Source organism: Erpetoichthys calabaricus, chromosome 10, assembly GCF_900747795.2.
Source record: "Erpetoichthys calabaricus chromosome 10, fErpCal1.3, whole genome shotgun sequence".
Lineage (NCBI taxonomy): Eukaryota > Metazoa > Chordata > Cladistia > Polypteriformes > Polypteridae > Erpetoichthys > Erpetoichthys calabaricus.
The window spans coordinates 106,557,655-106,575,909 of NC_041403.2; the positions used below are offsets into that span (position 1 = coordinate 106,557,655).

The 18,255-nt window shown below is 43.2% G+C and overlaps 1 protein-coding gene and 1 pseudogene across 5 annotated transcripts in view; both read right to left on the reverse strand.

The window, feature by feature from the left end:
- LOC114659300 (uncharacterized) overlaps positions 1–18,255 on the reverse strand; it is a 244,479-nt gene that overhangs the window by 6,570 nt on the left and 219,654 nt on the right. The window lies entirely within an intron of this gene.
- LOC114658491 (piwi-like protein 1) lies at positions 2,733–4,326 on the reverse strand (annotated as a pseudogene).

Here is an 18,255-nt window from a genome sequence, read left to right on the forward strand (position 1 = left end):
CAAATGAATTATTTTTGTCATATACTGTAGAAATTATACATATGGTACAATATGTAGTGAAATGCTTAGTTGCTCAAATCCAGTGACTGAGCCTTTGAGAAGAATATAGGACAATAACAATAATACATGACTTCTAATGATCAAAAATCATTAATAGAATTTTAAATATGTGAAAAATAAAAATAAATAACTTGCATAATTTAATTTAAAAGAGTTAACAGTAGGGCATTGTGTAGCTCCAGATACTTTCCTTATTCAAGATACATATAGACTGTGGACTGAAGCTCTACCTGGGTCTCTCCACGCTGGACTTTAGGAAGCAGTGCCATCTACTTGCTGCAGCACAGAGAAGTGGCTGTTGTTGGCATTTCTGGTATTTCTGATAATTTTCAATATATCAATGTCCTCAAACTTGGGGGGTGCATAACCCAGTGATACATTCACCTGACTCACCACTCTCGTGGTGCATGCAGTTCCCAAACTAGGCAGCGCAGAATACTTTCAATGGTGGATCTGTATAAGCTCTTTAGTAATTGAAGGGCAACCTGAAATTCCTGAAGTGTCTGAGGTGGTAAAGACATTTGTTGTGCCTTCTTTACCAAGGTGTTATTGTGTCTGGACCATGTTGGTCCGATGTGATGTGGACACTGAGATATCTGCAACTGTATTAATACTGAGGGGGTGATAGCCTCTTCTGTTTTCTCCCACAGATCACCGTCAACTCCTTTCTCTTACTGATACTCGGGAGTAATTGTCCTGACACCAGTGCGACAGACTCTCCACTTCATCCAGGTAAGCCTCCTCATTGTTAGATATCAGGCCTACCAAGATGTGTCATTAGCAGACTTGACAATAATGTTAAGATTTATGTGCCACTGTGCCGTCATATGAGAGAGTACAGCTGTGGACTCAGAACACAGCCCTGTGGAGCACCTCTGTTGAGAGCGAAAGATGAAGAAGTGTGGCCCCCCTCTCAAAACACTTGGGCTATGCATGTCAGGAAATTATTTAGAGTTAAATGCAGAAGTGCAGTGTATAAATAACATCTGTACATAATTTCCTCTCTTTTTGTCCAGGTGGCCTGGCCTTCTTTTGGCACAGGGGAACATACAGTACTGTGCAAAAGTTTTAGGCAAGTGTGAAAAAATGCTGTAAACAAAGAATGCTTTCAGAAATATAAATAATGATTGTTTATTGTTATCAAAATGCAAAGTGAGCGAACAAAAGAAAAATCTAAATCAAATCAATATTTGGTGTTACTACCTTTTGCCTTCAAACCAGCATCAATTCTTATAGGTACACTTGCACAAAGTCAGGGATTTTGTAGGATTATAGTCAGGTGTATGATCAACCAATTCTACCAAACAGGTGCTAATGATCATCAATGCCACACGTAGGTTGAAACACAGTCATTAACTGAAACAGAAACAGCTGTGTAGGAGGCTTAAAACTGGGTGAGGAACAGCCAGACTCTGCTACCAAGGTGAGGTTGTGGAAGACAGTTTCATGTCATGGCAAGATAGAGCACAGCAACAAGACACAAGGTAGTTATACTGCATCAGCAAGGTCTCTCCCAGACAAAGATTTCAAAGCAGACTGGGGTTTCAAGATGTGCTGTTCAAGCTCTTTTGAAGAAGTACAAAGAAATGGGCAACGTTGAGGATCGTAGACGCTGTGGTCGGCCAAGGAAACTTAGTGCAGCAGATGAAAGACACATCAAGCTTATTACCCTTCGAAATTGGAAGATGTCCAGCAGTGCCATCAGCTCAGAACTGGCAGAAACCTGTGGGACTCAGGCACACCCATCTACTGTCTGGAGAAGTCTGGCCAGAAGTGGTCTTCATGGAAGAGTTGCAGCCAAAAAGCCATACCTCCGACGTGGAAACAAGGCCAAGTGACTCAAGTATGCATGAAAACATAGGAACTGGAGTGCAGAAAAATGGCAGCAGGTGCTCTGGACTGGTGAGTCAAAATTTAAAATATTTGGCTGTAGCAGAAGGCAGTTTGTTCGTGGAAGGGCTGGAGAGCGGTACAATAATGAGTGTCTGCAGGCAACAGTGAAGCATGGTGGAGGTTTCTTGGACATTTGGGGCTGCATTTCTGCAAATGGAGTTGGAGATTTGGTCAGGATTAATGGTGTTCTCAATGCTGAGAAATACAGGCAGATACTTATCCATCATGCAATACCATCAGGGAGGCGTATGATTGGCCCCAAATTTATTCTGCAGCAGGACAACGACCCCAAACATACAGCCAAAGTCATCAAGAACTATCTTCAGCGTAAAGAAGAACAAGAAGTCCTGGAAGTGATGGCATGGCTCCCACAGAGCCCTGATCTCAACATCATCGACTGTGTCTGGGATTACATGAAGAGACAGAAGGATGTGAGGAAGCCTACATCCACAGAAGATCTGTGGTTAGTTCTCCAAGATGTTTGGAACAACCTACCAGCACAGTTCCTTCAAAAACTGTGTGCAAGTGTACCTAGAAGAATTGATGCTGTTTTGAAGGCAAAGGGTGGTCACACCAAATATTGATTTGATTTAGATTTGTCTTTTGTTCATTCACTGCATTTTGTTGATTGATGAAAATAAATGATTAACACTTCCATTTTTGAAAGCATTCTTTGTTTACAGCATTTTTTCACACCTGCCTAAAACTTTTGCACAGTACTGTATATGATTTTTGAGTAGACACTCTAAGCACTTCATTGCTATATGCATTAGTGCAGCATGACGAGGATTATTCAGACAGGTTAGACTTTCTTAGGTACAGGGACAATAGTGGATCACTTTAGAGCATGTTGGTACGATGGACTGGGTTATGGTGTGATTAAATATTACTGTGAACACTGGTGCAAACTGATCAACACAGATGTTAAACACATCCTGGAATGCCATGTAGATCTGCCACCTTCCTGGTGTTTACCGTCCTGGAGGTTTGTGCGTAAGGTGCTGCATGTAATATGGCTTCAAACTGCTAGAGTTGCACACAACATTGTAGTGAGTAGCTAGACACACTGCCAATGCCGACTGCCAGGCTGTCCATTCTGGCCTTGTCACTTCATTATTAACAAGTGTTCCAGGAGGTGGATTACTTGGTTTTTCATCAATATTTACAAAAACATTTGCACCAATATGTTTTTCACAACAACCACTGAAAGTTTGAGATTGTAATCCTCTCCAAGTGCTTTTATGCAATCAAGAAACTGAGGCACTTTGTGACTGACAACACCTTGAAGCTGTCCATCTCCAACTCCATCTCAAAAGACAATTATATGTGAAGATAAACAATTTTTGTGCCTAAACCAGGCAGGGAATATTTCAGCCCATCCACAATTTCCTGTCCTGGTCTCTATATTGTACATTGTACAAAACTATCTTGTCATGCCTTGATTCAGACTTGCCACCAATCCAGCAATTGATCTTCATCCAGCAGAAGTATGATGGTAACAGTCAATGCCAACAATCATAAGCTGTTTCAGTGGTATTTCATCACTCCACGATTACGCAGCCATTTTACAATTCATTTGCAAGGCAATTTTTGTTGCCACTGTCATCATTGCTTATAGCTTACTCAAAGTCCATGTTAGCACACTCAGAGTTGGATTGTACACACAAAGAAACACCTTAACTGCATCATACTTATCGCTACGACTGCTAGAAAGAATGCAAACCACAGATTTGAGTTTTTGACGTAACAGTCTGCTGCAAAGTTCTTATCAGGGAATCATGTCAGTCCACAAAGTCAAAATCAATCATGATAGGTTTCTGCATTCTGATACCTACAGGACTGAACACCTAATAAGTGTTAATAAACCAAGACTTTACCAAGAAACTGAACTAGAGAGTAGGCACATTTACTGTTACGGCAAATGAACAGAATTATCCAGTTTTCGAGTGGTTGGGTCCTCATCAGCTGTACACCTCTCATTTCCTTTGTCCAGTCTGCTACCCATTGATTATATTCATAAATCGTCCCCTCCTGAGAGATCTCTTCTGGAGGAAGAACTCTTCCTTTCAATGTCAGATATTTGTTGTCAAATTGTAAGCTCCAGTTTCCATTTCTGCTTTGGCAACAGAATCTTTGTGCATATCAAACATGAGTCCATGCCGGCGTTGTTCTCTCTGCTCTGGAGTCAACCTTGTGTGTGCAGAGAGATCCTTCATGACAGTGAAATCACGATGTGAGACAGCAGAACTGCAGGATTAGCAAAGCATGACCCAATGGATGTCCACCAGGGCCACTTTCCTTCACATGGCTAATCAGCAGCACTTTAGTGTCAGTTATATCCAAATTGTATTGCATTTTGTAGTAATTCCTGAAAGAAATGTTGGTATTATTTTTTGAAAAAATATTATGTGGCAAACCCATTGATCCTGTTAGTTTTGTTGTTGTATCTAGTTCAAATTCAAAGTTTATTGTCATGTGCACAGTAAGGAAACACGTTTCCCTGTACAATGAAATTCTTTCTTTGCTGTCCACACCAAATGACAAAACCAATGTATAAAGATAAACATAAATAGTAAGTAGCAGATAGATAATAAGTAACAGAGGCAGCATAAAGTATAAAAACAGAATAGAACTATAAAGTGTAATGTGCAGGTAGGTGTGTGATGGACAAGTCAAATACAGTTGGTAGATAGAATCATTAAAAAAGAGTCATTAAATAAATAATCCATAAACACAGTAGTGAAACGTGGAGGTTAAAAACAATAGAAAAAAGTCTTCTTTAAACAATAAGGTTAAAATAATGCAGGAAGCATTCTTCTTAAAAAACAACAACACCAAGCCCGGTGCCTTTTTACCTGGCGGCTCCCCTGCTTCCCCCGTCTGGGCTTCTCAACAGGGGAGTCGCCCTCCCGCACCGACTTTCTCCTGCTACTGTAGCTTCCTGCTCTCCTGCCTTCTCCTACAACCTCCATTTCGTTCAGTCTCTCTTTTCCTCTCCCCTAGCCGACTTGCACTTCTATTTTATCAAGAGGGCATGGCAGCTGTGGCAAATCAGCAGCCCCCAGGAACAATCACGGATGCTGACAGTTTCTCACCTGTGCACTTAGGTGGGAAAAGCCCACATCGCGAATTGCCCTGAGAACCACTTCGGTCACACAACCACCACGCCCCCTCACCAAGCCGCGAGCGCGGTGATTATTTATTTTAAAACTGGCCTTTGATGGGAGCTGTGGACCTGCTATACCACACTCCTCAGAAAGTACAGCCGCAGTTGAGCCCTCTTGACCAGCTGTGTGGTGTTAAGCGTCCAAGTGAGGTCCTCACTGATGTAGATGCCCAGGTATTTAATGCTGCTCACCCTCTCCACTTCAAGCCCTCGGATGAACAGTGGCTGGTGAGGTCTTCTCTCCTTCCTCATGTCCACTATCATCTCCTTCGTCTTGTCTGTGTTGAGGGTGAGGTTGTCCTCACACCATGACGCTAGACTATCCACCTTCCTCCTGTAGGCCGCCTCATTTTGTACAGTCTAAGCAAACAACTTTTTTGAAGACCTTTATACCTTCATGGTAATTACAACATGTTACACACTCCTGGACATTATTCATTCAGTTCATTTTGTTTGCCAAGGCAAAAAAGGCATCAGTTTAGTGAGTATTACTCGAGATGACTAAACAGTAAAAATGCTGGTTTTGGTACCTTCACATCTTCCTAGTATTTTACCGTTGTCATTCAAGGAGGGTACTCTGGTTTCCTCCCACAGTCCAACGACATGCAGGTTAGTTGCATTGGCGTTTCTCAATTGTTCCTACTGTTTGCTTGGTGTGTGGGTGGGTGTGTGTGTCCTGCGGTGGGCTGGCGCCCTGCCCGGGATTTGTTCCTGCCTTGCGCCCTGTGTTGGCTGGGATTGGCTCCAGCAGACCCCTGCAGTTAGGATATAGCGGGTTGGATAATGGATGGATATTCAAGGAGTGTCCCAGTCTCTCGTATCAACCATTTATAGACCTCCACAATATAATAATTCTTTTATTGAGGAATTCCTGACAGGTTCCTAATTGTAGGTGATTTTAAATTTCATGTGGATAGCCAGTGTGACCCGAAAGCCAAAGATCTAGGGTGGAGTGGTGGCTCTGAGGCTAAGGATCTGTGCTGGTATCCCGAAGGTTGCCGGTTCGAATCCCCGTCACTGCCAAAAGAGATCCTACTCTGCTGGGTCCTTGAGCAAGGCCCTTAACCTGTAATTGCTCCAGGGGCGCTGTACAATGGCTGACCCTGCGCTCTGACCCCAAGGGGTATGCGAAAACTACCAAATTCCTGATACAAGAAATTATATAAGGCGAAATAAAGAACAAAAAAAAAAATTCACGAACTTACTGCGGTCTGTTGATCTAAGCCAGCCTACACAATGGGGAGGACATCCCCTGGACTTAATCATTTCAAAGGGATTAAAAGTTGACCCGGTAGGTCATGGATATTGGTAAGTCTGACCATTTTTGCATATTATTTAATGTAGAAATGACTGATAACTACAGCTAATGAGAAGTGTATCATTAAAAAAGTGCTATTTTGATACATCTGCAGCTTGCTAATATTCTAAACATTCAGTCCGACTGCAGTACTTACCTTAATAATACTAATAGTATAAATAGTAAGGTGGAAAATTTTAATGCTAAGGTGAAAGCTGCAGTTGACATAGTGGCCCCTGAAAAGACCTTTAAGAAATCCTCCAGTACAATTACACCTTGGAAGACACAAACAGTGTCTGATTTAAAGAGAACTTGCTGGAGAGCTGAGCACAAATGGAGAAAAACTAAACAGATAGTTCACTATGAAATACTGAAGACAAAAATAACTGAATATAACAACGCAGTCCACCTTGAGAGTCAGTCTTATTTCTCTAAAATTATAAATGATAATGCTAGTAATCCAAGAGTTTTATTTTCAACTATTGATGGTCTTCCTAAACCCAACTCATTCAATGAAATGCCTCCTAAAAACTGTTAGTGAAACTTGTGAGGCTAGTAACCTTAGATCTTTGAATGGGAGGTCTGCTTATAATTCCAAAAGCCAAACATACAAGAAGTGGCGAGATGGTCTTTTGTTGTTATGCACCTAAAATCTGGAATACTTTACCAATGGAAATTCATCTAATGCCAATACTGTGAAAAATTTAAAAAAACTGCTAAAAACCCATTATTTTAATATGGCTTTTTCGTAGCTACAGTTTAGTTGTATTACTGATCAACGATATGGGTATAGAATTATCACATTCTTCAGGGATCTGCACTCTGCACTAATCTCGACTATTCTCTGTTGTATTACCTGATTCTTCTGTGATGGGGATCTGCGCCACCACCACCACCTGATCAAGGCTCCCAACCATCTGATGTACCTCGTTTTTTTTTTTTTTGTTACTTATCTTTTAACTAGCTGTGGAAGCCCATCCTGTAAAAAGCCCGGGGTCCTAAAAACTAATGAAATCGTCAGAAAAAAAAAATGAAATGTAAAAATGTCAGGTAAATGAAAGGAACTACAGCAATCCCTCCTCCATCGTGGGGGTTGCGTTCCAGAGCCACCCGCGAAATAAGAAAATCCGCGAAGTAGAAACCATATGTTTATATGGTTATTTTTATATTGTCATGCTTGGGTCACAGATTTGCGCAGAAACACAGGAGGTTGTAGAGAGTCAGGAACGTTATTCAAACACTGCAAACAAACATTTGTCTCTTTTTCAAAAGTTTAAACTGTGCTCCATGACAAGACAGAGATGACAGTTCTGTCTCACAATTAAAAGAATGCAAACATATCTTCATCTTCAAAGGAGTGCGTGTCAGGAGCACAGGCTGTCAGAAACAGAGAGCAAAGCAAACAAATCAATAGGGCTGTTTGGCTTAAGTATGCGAAGCACCGCGGCACAAAGCTGTTGAAGGCGGCAGCTCACACCCCCTCTGTCAGGAGCAGAGAGAGACAGATAAAAACAAAGAGTGAAAAATCAATACGTGCCCTTTGAGCTTTTAAGTATATGAAGCTCCGTGCAGCATGTCGCTTCACTAAGCAGCTGCACACAGAAGGTAGCAACGTGAAGATAATCTTTCAGCATTTTTAGACGAGCGTCCGTATCGTCTAGGTGTGCGAACAACCCCCCTGCTCACACCCCCTACGTCAGGATCAGAGAAAGTCAGCGCAAGAGACACAGAGAAAAGTAAGTTGGGTAGCTTCTCAGCCATCTGCCAATAGCGTCCCTTGTATGAAATCAATTGGGCAAACCAACTGAGGAAGCATGTACCAGAAATTAAAAGACCCATTGTCCTCAGAAATCCGCGAACCAGCAAAAAATCTGCGATATATATTTAAATATGCTTACATATAAAATCCGCGATAGAGTGAAGCCGCGAAAGGCGAAGCGTGATATAGCGAGGGATCACTGTACTACTACTGGGTGTCTCTCTCCTAGGAGGGTTCGTTTTGCCGACATGCTCGCATCGCTTGTGCATTAGTGGCGGGAGGAAAAGTAAAAGAGATAATGTTTTGCCGATGTTAGCGGCTAAGTGACTTTGTCTTTCTTCTGAGGTTTCGTTTTGCTGACGTGATGGTCCTGCTAGTGTTATTAGCGGCTAAGCAAGGTTTCTGTTTCCTCTGAGGCAGAGCCCTTAGCCCGACTCCACCTCTCGCTTCTGGACTGGACAGACACACACACACTTCCACGCGTAGACATTTATCTTTAATCCATCCATCCATCCATCCTCTTCCGCTTATCCGAGGTCGGGTCGCGGGGGCAGCAGCTTGAGCAGAGATGCCCAGACTTCCCTCTCCCCGGCCACTTCTTCTAGCTCTTCCGGGAGAATCCCGAGGCGTTCCCAGGCCACCCGGGAGACATAGTCCCTCCAGCGTGTCCTGGGTCTTCCCGGGGCCTCCTCCTGGTTAGATGTGCCTGGAACACCTCACCAGGGAGGCGTCCAGGAGGCATCCTGATCAGATGCCCGAGCCACCTCATCCGACTCCTCTCGATGCGGAGGAGCAGCGGCTCTACTCTGAGCCCCTCCCGGATGACTGAGCTTCTCACTCTGTCTTTAAGGGAGAGCCCAGACACCCTGCGGAGGAAACTCATTTCAGCCGCTTGTATTTGCGATCTCGTTCTTTCGGTCACTACCCATAGCTCATGACCATAGATGAGAGTAGGAACATAGATCGACTGGTAAATTGAGAGCTTTGCCTTACGGCTCAGCTCCTTTTTCACCACGACAGACCGATGCAGAGCCCGCATCACTGTGGATGCCGCACCAATCCGCCTGTTGATCTCACGCTCCATTCTTCCCTCACTCGTGAACAAGATCCCAAGATACTTGAACTCCTCCACTTGGGGCAGGATCTCGCTCCCAACCCTGAGAGGGCACTCCACCCTTTTCTGGCTGAGGACCATGGTCTCGGATTTGGAGGTGCTGATTCCCATCCCAGATGCTTCACATTCGGCTGCGAACCGATCCAGAGAGAGCTGAAGATCACGGCCTGATGAAGCAAACAGGACAACATCATCTGCAAAAAGCAGTGACCCAATCCTGAGTCCACCAAACCGGACCCCCTCAACGCCCTGGCTGCGCCTAGAAATTCTGTCCGTAAAAGTTATGAACAGAATCGGTGACAAAGGGCAGCCCTGGCGGACTCCAACTCTCACTGGAAACGGGTTCGACTTACTGCCGGCAATGCGGACCAAGCTCTGACACTGGTTGTACAGGGACCGAACAGCCCTTATGAGGGGGTCCGATACCCCATACTCTCGGAGTACCCCCGATAGGATTCCCCGATGGACACGGTCGAACGCCTTTTCCAAGTCCACAAAACACATGTAGAATGGTTGGGTGAACTCCCATGCACCCTCCAGGACCCTGCTAAGGGTATAGAGCTGGTCCACTGTTCTGTGACCAGGACGAAAACCACACTGTTCCTCCTGAATCCAAGGTTCGACTATCCAACGGACCCTCCTCTCCAGGACCCCCGAATAGACTTTTCCAGGGAGGCTGAGGAGTGTGATCCCTCTGTAGTTGGAACACACCCTCCGGTCCCCCTTCTTAAAGAGGGGGACCACCACTCCGGTCTGCCAATCCAGAGGCACTGTCCCTGATGTCCATGTGATGTTGCAGAGACGTGTCAACCAAGACAGCCCTACAACATCCAGAGCCTTGAGGAACTCCGGGCGTATCTCATCCACCCCCGGGGCCCTGCCACCAAGGAGTTTTTTGACCACCTCGGTGACCTCAGTCCCAGAAGTTTATCTTTAATATTATTGCCTAATCTTATTAGTTTTTCTTTGACTTTGAGCTACATTGTTGCATGAAAATGTGTTATATAAATAAATGTTGTTGTTTTGGCAACTCTGCATTGCAACAATTGCACTACAACAAAATGATGCATCGGAAAGATGCATTTGAAAATGAACAAGTTCAAAAAATAATAACATAGACTAGACCATTAAATTCCTTGACCTCTAAATCCCCCAAAACAATATCTTCATTATTTTTAGAGGCCAAAGAATAAGGGGCAGTCCAAGTGTGACATTTGGAGCTAAAAACAGACCGCAGGAATGAATTCAAAGGAGACTAAACCTAAATAGAAATACTGAGGACTTTAAACTGTAAGGATGCCAGTTTAGTCCCTGCCAATGACTACCTGAGTGATCCTGATCAGGCCATTTGGGTTTTAAACTTGTGACGATGCGAGTTCATCTCCATGCTCCCATCTTCTGTTCGGGAGCCCTTGAACCCAATACCGTCGATAGTTATATACCAAGATGAGCTAGACAGTGAGGCAATAACATTAGAGCAAGACGTTGGTGCAAATGTGCAGAGTGCTTTTATTTAAAATCCAACAACAAAACGAATGAGTGTTCAGATAAAGTGCAGTGTCCAAAATCTTCATTAAAACAAATAATCCGTAAAAGAAAGGTGAAAAGTAGAGGTTTAAAATAGAACAAATGCAAACACAAACAATCCTTGAAAACCGAGGTTAAAACACAATACAGGAAGCAGTCTTCTAAAAAACCCAATGTCAAGCCCGGTGCTTCTTCTAAACTAGCGTCTCACCTGCTTCTCCTGTTAGGGCCCTGCAGCAGGCGAGACGCTCTCTCTGCAGCTGACCTTCTTTTGCTACTGCTTCTGCTGCCAGTCGCCATACCGATCCTTGGCTCCGGCAGGATCCTCCGGACAGCGACTTGCGGATCCCTGAAGAATGTGATAATTCTATACCCATATCGTCGATCAGTAATACAACTAAAATGTAGCTACGACAAAGATTGCTCGTTCTCCTGCACCGGCTCGCTCGCTCGCTCACTTCCTGCTTCCTCCTGCAACCTCCGTTTACTTTTCTTCTTTTTTTCTTGTTCATCGTTCATCCCCTTAACCGTCTCAGGCTTCTCTATATAATGGACATGGCAGCTGTAGCAATCAACAGTTCCCGGGTACAATTACGCTGCGGATCGTCCCTCACCTGTGCACTTAGATGACAAACGCCCGCAGCACAAATCCACCCGGAAACCGCTTCAGCCACACTACCACGCCCCTCGCAATGCCGCGAGCACGGTGATTATTTATTTAAAACAACTGGCCTTTGTTAAGAGAGCTGTGGAAAACACAACAAAACTGCAAAAAGAAAATCAATAAACTACTGTAATATACCCTAAACTTACAAGTTGCCCTGGATAAAATGTCAGCCAAGTGTAAAATGATAATACTACTAATAATGATAAAAATAATAAACAGACTAATAATTTGAGAGTAAGTCAGCTTCAATTTTTAAACTGGGCAGTACAGTTAAAGAAGAAGAAAACTTTCAATATGAAAGATGAAGAGGCAAATAACTGAATAACATTTCTGTAACATTACATTTACTTATTTGGCTGATGGCTCTATCCAATGTGACCTACAACATTTATGATACAACTGGTTCCATTTCTTTCAGTTTTCCAGTTGGAGCTCAGGCTCACGGTCACACAGAGTCAGTAGCGGGATGTGAACCCACAACCTCGGGGTTTGGAGTCCAAAGCCTTTAGCCTGTAACAGTGAATCGTGTGTGGAGTTCAGTTGTGACGCAGTACGCTACTCTGGCAGCTGTTAGCCCCTTTAGTTATTGTGGCTGCATTGACCAGATGAAGGTTTGATAAAACTGTTAGAATATTTTTGGAAAACTTTATCATGAAAGGAATTTTTAAAAATGAAAGACTTTTCAGGAAGGCAGAATGTAGCACCAATATCTTAAATAAATTCCTATATTGACTTCTTTCTTTCCCAAGCTCTCTAACTTTTGGGACAAGTTCTAGTAAATGCTACCCTTTCCCACAGATATGGAGGATTACCTGCTTCACGATGCACATTTTTTACCACTCTGGATCCTTCTAAGTTTCACAAAGCAAAGTCTGAGTACCATGGAGTGGAACAAGGTAAGCTCCCGTGGTTGTCAGCAGGCACACCGAGTTGGATTTGCTCTTTGATTTTTTGTTACTTAATGAGCTGTATGGTGTGTAAACGTTTCTTGTGTTCCAGTGTGCACTTTGCAGTGTTTTCTGATTGAGTTGTAGTGTTACAATGAAATATCAAAAAATAAATAGCCTAACATGCGTATGGGGAAGGACTGATAGATGAAGAGGAGACAAATGCAGATTGTGAATATTGAGGGGGAAAAAAAGACTAAGAGGAAAAGAATGCCAGCCAGAAACTCACAGGGAAAGACGACTGTGTTCTTGTTTGTTTTGATGCCTCTCCTGGTACTGATGTCTTCCTCGGAGGTTCTTTTAAATGTTAAGTCAGAGTTGAGAAGGCCTACTGAGGAAAGAAGCCTCGTCACAGGTTTTATTATTTCTCTGTGGCAACCCCTAACGGTAACAGCTGAAAGAAGAAGAACGATTTTTAATATTCCTTAGATGCAGCATTCCGGTGTAGCTGATGTTCACACAAGAGGAATGTGGCCAAATGGGAAACGTGCAAGTACCTCATAATGTTGTCAGATGTACTGAGCAGCTGTCTGAAGGTGAATCTGCCATGTTTGTTTGGGCTATCACCAAAAGAGTGAAGTCCTTGCACTTTGAATTGACTAAACTGCTCTTGCCTCAGATCTTAGGCTTTGTTTGCACTGTAGCTGATAGAGACTCAATTCCATTTTTTTTTCTCTATGAACTGACGCAGATCTGATAGTGTTGGAGAACTAAGAACAAAAAGCTTACATGAAATCACAACTTTTCAGATCCAATTTATTCCACTTTTATGTGGTATGAGATCCAATACAGCCATGCGACTTGCATGTGACCTGCGTCAGAAGAAATGATTCTGAATTATCTGGTCTGATGCGAATATAACTCATCATAACTCAACATCAATGACTTCTGCACATTGCGGAAATCCTCAGTGCATCTAGAAGATCATCTCTTGGAGGCAGTCTGATGTAGTCCAGTGTTACAATGTGGCATATAAAGCTTTGCACAGAGACTGCACAATCAAACACCCTCTTCACTTACTGATGGCAAAGAGGTTGGCCACTGTGCAGTACCCGTCGTCAACCAGTACAGTCCAGTTGCTACCAACTCTCCGAGGAGAATGGCACACCTCCAACGGGTGTGTTTTCTAAGACAGTCTTGCAGAGAGACATTGGCATAAATACTTGAATGTCAACCTTTTTTCATCAAAACCCTTTCCCTCGTGTCCCCAGGAACACAAATGGCAGTGGTAATTGTGCCCCAAGCCACAGCTATGTTCTCCACCTTGCTATCACAAATTGACCAATTGGTTGATGGCCTCCAGTGAAAAGAAGTTTTACTTAATTAGTGCAGCAAGCATGTTTTGGGCGTGCATGGCGGTTTGTTAGGTCGCATCTGTTTTTATTAATTTTGTGCATGCAGGCTCTATTCAAGACAGATGTCTATACACAATCAAATTGGATCTGGGTTGCTTGCAAAAATGTATCTGAAAAGTCTAACAAATAGAAATCAGATATGAGCAAAGTGCAGAATTCAGCCACTTTTAGCTGCAGTGTGAACATGATCATTGAGCAGACATGCACTTTAAAATTAGCTTTATATATTGTGGAAATTCTAATTTACTCCATTCTAATTCATGTCCTTTTGAAGCTGCTTATTCCATTACGGGGTTACTTGGAGTTGAGCCTATTCCAGAACCATCAGATTCAAGACAGTATGAAATAAGAAACATCAATTTCATACACACTGGACCGATCCCATGTCAATACTCAACATGTCCGACTTGTCTTTGAGGTGATTAACAAAACCAGACTAGCTGTTGAAACCCCACATGGACACAGGAGGAATGGCCACACAGGACGACATTTTAATCCATGCACCTTAAGCAGCACAGCAAAAGTGTTCATCAGTGTACCACGAACGCCGTAAACGTTTAATCATCGTTCTTTTTGTTTAATATTATAATGTGAATGGTGGTTGTTTGTATGCACCAATTTTTGGAAATTTTTGTTTCTAAAGCAAGAATGCAAATGCTTGTTTTACATGTTAAGCACCAGGACATTTGCATTATTGAACACATGGGTTCAATGCCACTTACTGTATGTATTTATGTTTGGGACTTTGAACATTAATTTTAGCTCTTGGGATGTTAGTATCTCAAACTTGGGGATCACAGCAGACATTGTCAATTTTGCAGATTTTATGAGTTGAGGAACTGTGATGAACCCTAATGCTGAAGCGGCTCTACGGCCCGCTGAACTAATGTGAAAAAGACAAGAGAGTGCAGGTGATCTGTGTTAGCCTTTTTTATGAACTCCTGATGTTTATGAACCATGAAGATCTAAGATGGTATGGTCCTCATGTTGCATGGCACGCAGCTACACCATGTAGAACTTGAGTGCTGAAACTCCACAAAAAGGCAATGCTGGGATTTGTATTAAGAGAAGTGATATTTCCACATATGACTCTGATTCGGCTCCACTGACTGAAATGTCATGGAACCAAAGATGAGATCACTTGTTCTACAAACAACATACTGCCATATAAGCCATGCCAGACCGCCGTGTGTTACATCTGAACACTAAATGAGGAAACTTGTTTCAAAGAATATAAAATTTTTTTTTCTGGTTAAAAGCGGAAATGTTTAGCTTCTGAAGAAACTTTATCACTTAAAAAAAAAAAAAAACAGCGTGTCTTGATCAAATAAATATGGGCCTTACGGCTCCGACAAGACAGCAGTGGTAAGGGACTGGACTTCTCACTTCACCACAGTGCCGATTATGAAAGGAGTTGTGTAATACAGACTGACATTTTTATATCACCCATTTTCTGACGTTGATTTTTCTATACTGAAGTCTTAAAAAGTACTTTAGTAGTGTAGCATAAACATGCACTTAGTAGACATGGCCATGTTTTTCTCATTTTTTACTTTGTTTTGAAAAAGGGTAGGCGGAGTGGTGTCCCTGAGGCTAGGGATCTGTGCCGCCAATCGGAAGGTTGCCAATTCGAATCCAATAAATGCTACAAGTGACTCCACTCCGTTGGGCCCTTAACCTGCAATTGCTCCATCTTGGGTATGACATTAATTGGCATCCAGCCCTGCAAACAGGTCCTCCAACTTGAAGGGAACACTTGGGGGTTGGTGGCAATATTGGCACTCCAGCCACCGTAAAAACAAAAAAACTTGCACTGCTCCATTCCATTTGAACTAGTGTGGTGCTGAGGTGTCACCTGTTGCACGGCTGTGCCTGGGTCCTAACTGGGGGTCCTGAGGTAGTTTGTCATGTGGTGTGTGTGTGGCAACACGCTGTATCAATGCAAGCTCCCAACCTCCCTCTCTATAAAGGCTTTCATTTGTTTTACTATCCATGCTTCATTCAATGCATTACATAGGGTGGTCCAGATCGAATTATGCAATTTTCATTCCGCTATAACTTATTAAGTTTATTACATAGAGAATTCACAGCACCTGCCCTGCAAATACAGATTTCACTTAAAATTCTTTTTGTTGCCGATAGATGGCAGCACCTGCCCTGCATTCCAAAATGGTGGGGAGACGGTTGTCAGTCGAACAGTTGCTTAATTAGATCTGGACCACCCAGGTCACTCTGCTGAGGTTGCCACCTCCTTTGTTGTGCCAATCAACTGGCATGTGCAATGTCAGTGTGTGACTTACATTGGTGACAGAAATGAACAATTCACCTGTGTAAAATACCACGCTGTCAGCAGAGCTCACCTCGGTTCTTATCCTGTCAGCAGTGCCCTGCCACTTATCAAATCATAAGCTCTCGATTAAGAGGAGATTCTTTTTGGGGCCCAGTGGTTTATAGTCTTTGGTGTGACACAGACAACCCTTATTATTTTATATTATATAAATAAATATAAATATATAAATAAACACACACACACACTCACTGGCCACTGTTCTAGGTACACCTGTCCAAATGCTTGTTAATGCTAATATCTAATCAGCCTATCAAATCCAATCAAATGGCATTGTCAAGACAACCTGCTAAAGTTCAAACCGAGCATCAGAATGGGGAAGAAACGTGATTTAAGTGACTTTGAATGTGGCATGGCTGTTGGTGCCAGACAGGCTGGTCTGAGTATTTCAGAAACTGCTGATCTACAAGGATTTTCATGCACAACCATCTCTAGGGTTTACAGAGAATGGTCCAAGAAAAAGAGAAAATATCCAGTGAGTGGCAGTGGTCTGAAAAAATGCCTTGTTGATACCAGAGGTGAGAGGAGAATGACCACACTGGTTCAAGCAAATAGTAAAGCAACAGTCACTCAAATAACTACTCATTATAACCAAGTTATGCAGAACAGCATCTCTGAATGCCCAACATGTTGAACCTTGAAGAAGATGGGCTACAACAGCAGGAGACCACACCAGGTGCCACTCCTTTCAGTTAAGAACAGGCAAGTGAAGCTGCAATTCACCAAAACTGGATAATAGAAGAATGGAAAAACATTGCCTGGTCTGATGAGTCTTGATTTCTGCTGCTATATTCGGATGGTAGGATCAAGATTTGGTGTCAACAACATGAAAGCATGGATCCATCATGCCTTGTTATCAATAGTTCAGGCTGGTGGTTGTGGTGTAATGGCGTGGGGAATATTTTATTGATGCACTCTGGGCCCCTTAGCGCCAACTGAGCATTGTTCAAATGCCACAGCCTACCTGGATATTGTTGCTGACCATGTCCATCTCTTTATGACTGCATTGTGGCTACTTCCAGTAGGATAATGTGCCATGTCACAAAGCTCAGATCATGTCACACTGGTTTCTTGAACATGACAGTGAGTTCACTGTACTCAAATGGCCTCCACGGTCTCCAGATCTCAATCCAAAAGAACAGCTTTGGGATGTGGTGGAACAGGAGATTCGATCATGGATGTGCAGCTGACAAATCTGCTGTCAACATGGGCTAAAATCCCTGAGGAATGTTTGTACAAAGAATCCATAGATGCTTTGTTGAATCTATGCCACAAAGAATTATGGCAGTTCTTAAGGCAAAAGGGAGTTCAACCTGGCACTAGCAAAGTGTACCTAATAAACTGACTGGCGAATGAGTGAGTAAGTGTATATATACCCTACAAAATCACCTCCAGCAGGCCACTGGTGTGAATGTCTCTGACCAAACAATCAGAAACAAACTACATTAGGGTGGCCTGAGGGCCCGATGTCTTCTAGTGGGCTCTGTGCTCACTGCCATAGAATACCTTAGAATGCCACAATGTGTTTTTCACAGATGAGAGCAGGTTCACCCTGAGCACATGTGACAGACGTGAAAGGGTCTGCAGAAGCCATGTAGAACATTATGCCGCCTGTAACATCATTCAGCATGACCGGTTTAGTGATGTGTCAGTGATGGTCTGGGGAGGCATATCCATTGAGAGATGCACAGACCTCTAAAGGCTAGACAACGGCACCTTGACTGCCATTAGGTATCAGGATGAAATCCTTGGACCCATTGTCAGACGCTATTCTGGTGCTGTGGGTCCTGGGTTCCTCCAGGTGCACAACAATGCCTGGCCTCATGTGGTGTGAGAATGCAGGCAGTTCCTGGAGGATGAAGGAATTGATACCATTGACTGGCCCCCACACTCACCTGACCTCAATCCAATAGAACACCTCTGGGACATTATGTTTCAGTCCATCCGACACTGCCAGGTTGCACCTCAGACTGTCCAGGAGCTCAGTGATACCCTGGTCCAGATCTGGGAGGAGATCCCCCAGGACACCATCGGTCGTCTCATTAGGAGCATGCCCCGACATTGTCAGGCATGCATACAAGCATGTGAGGGCCAAACAAACTACGGAGTAGGATTTGCAGTTG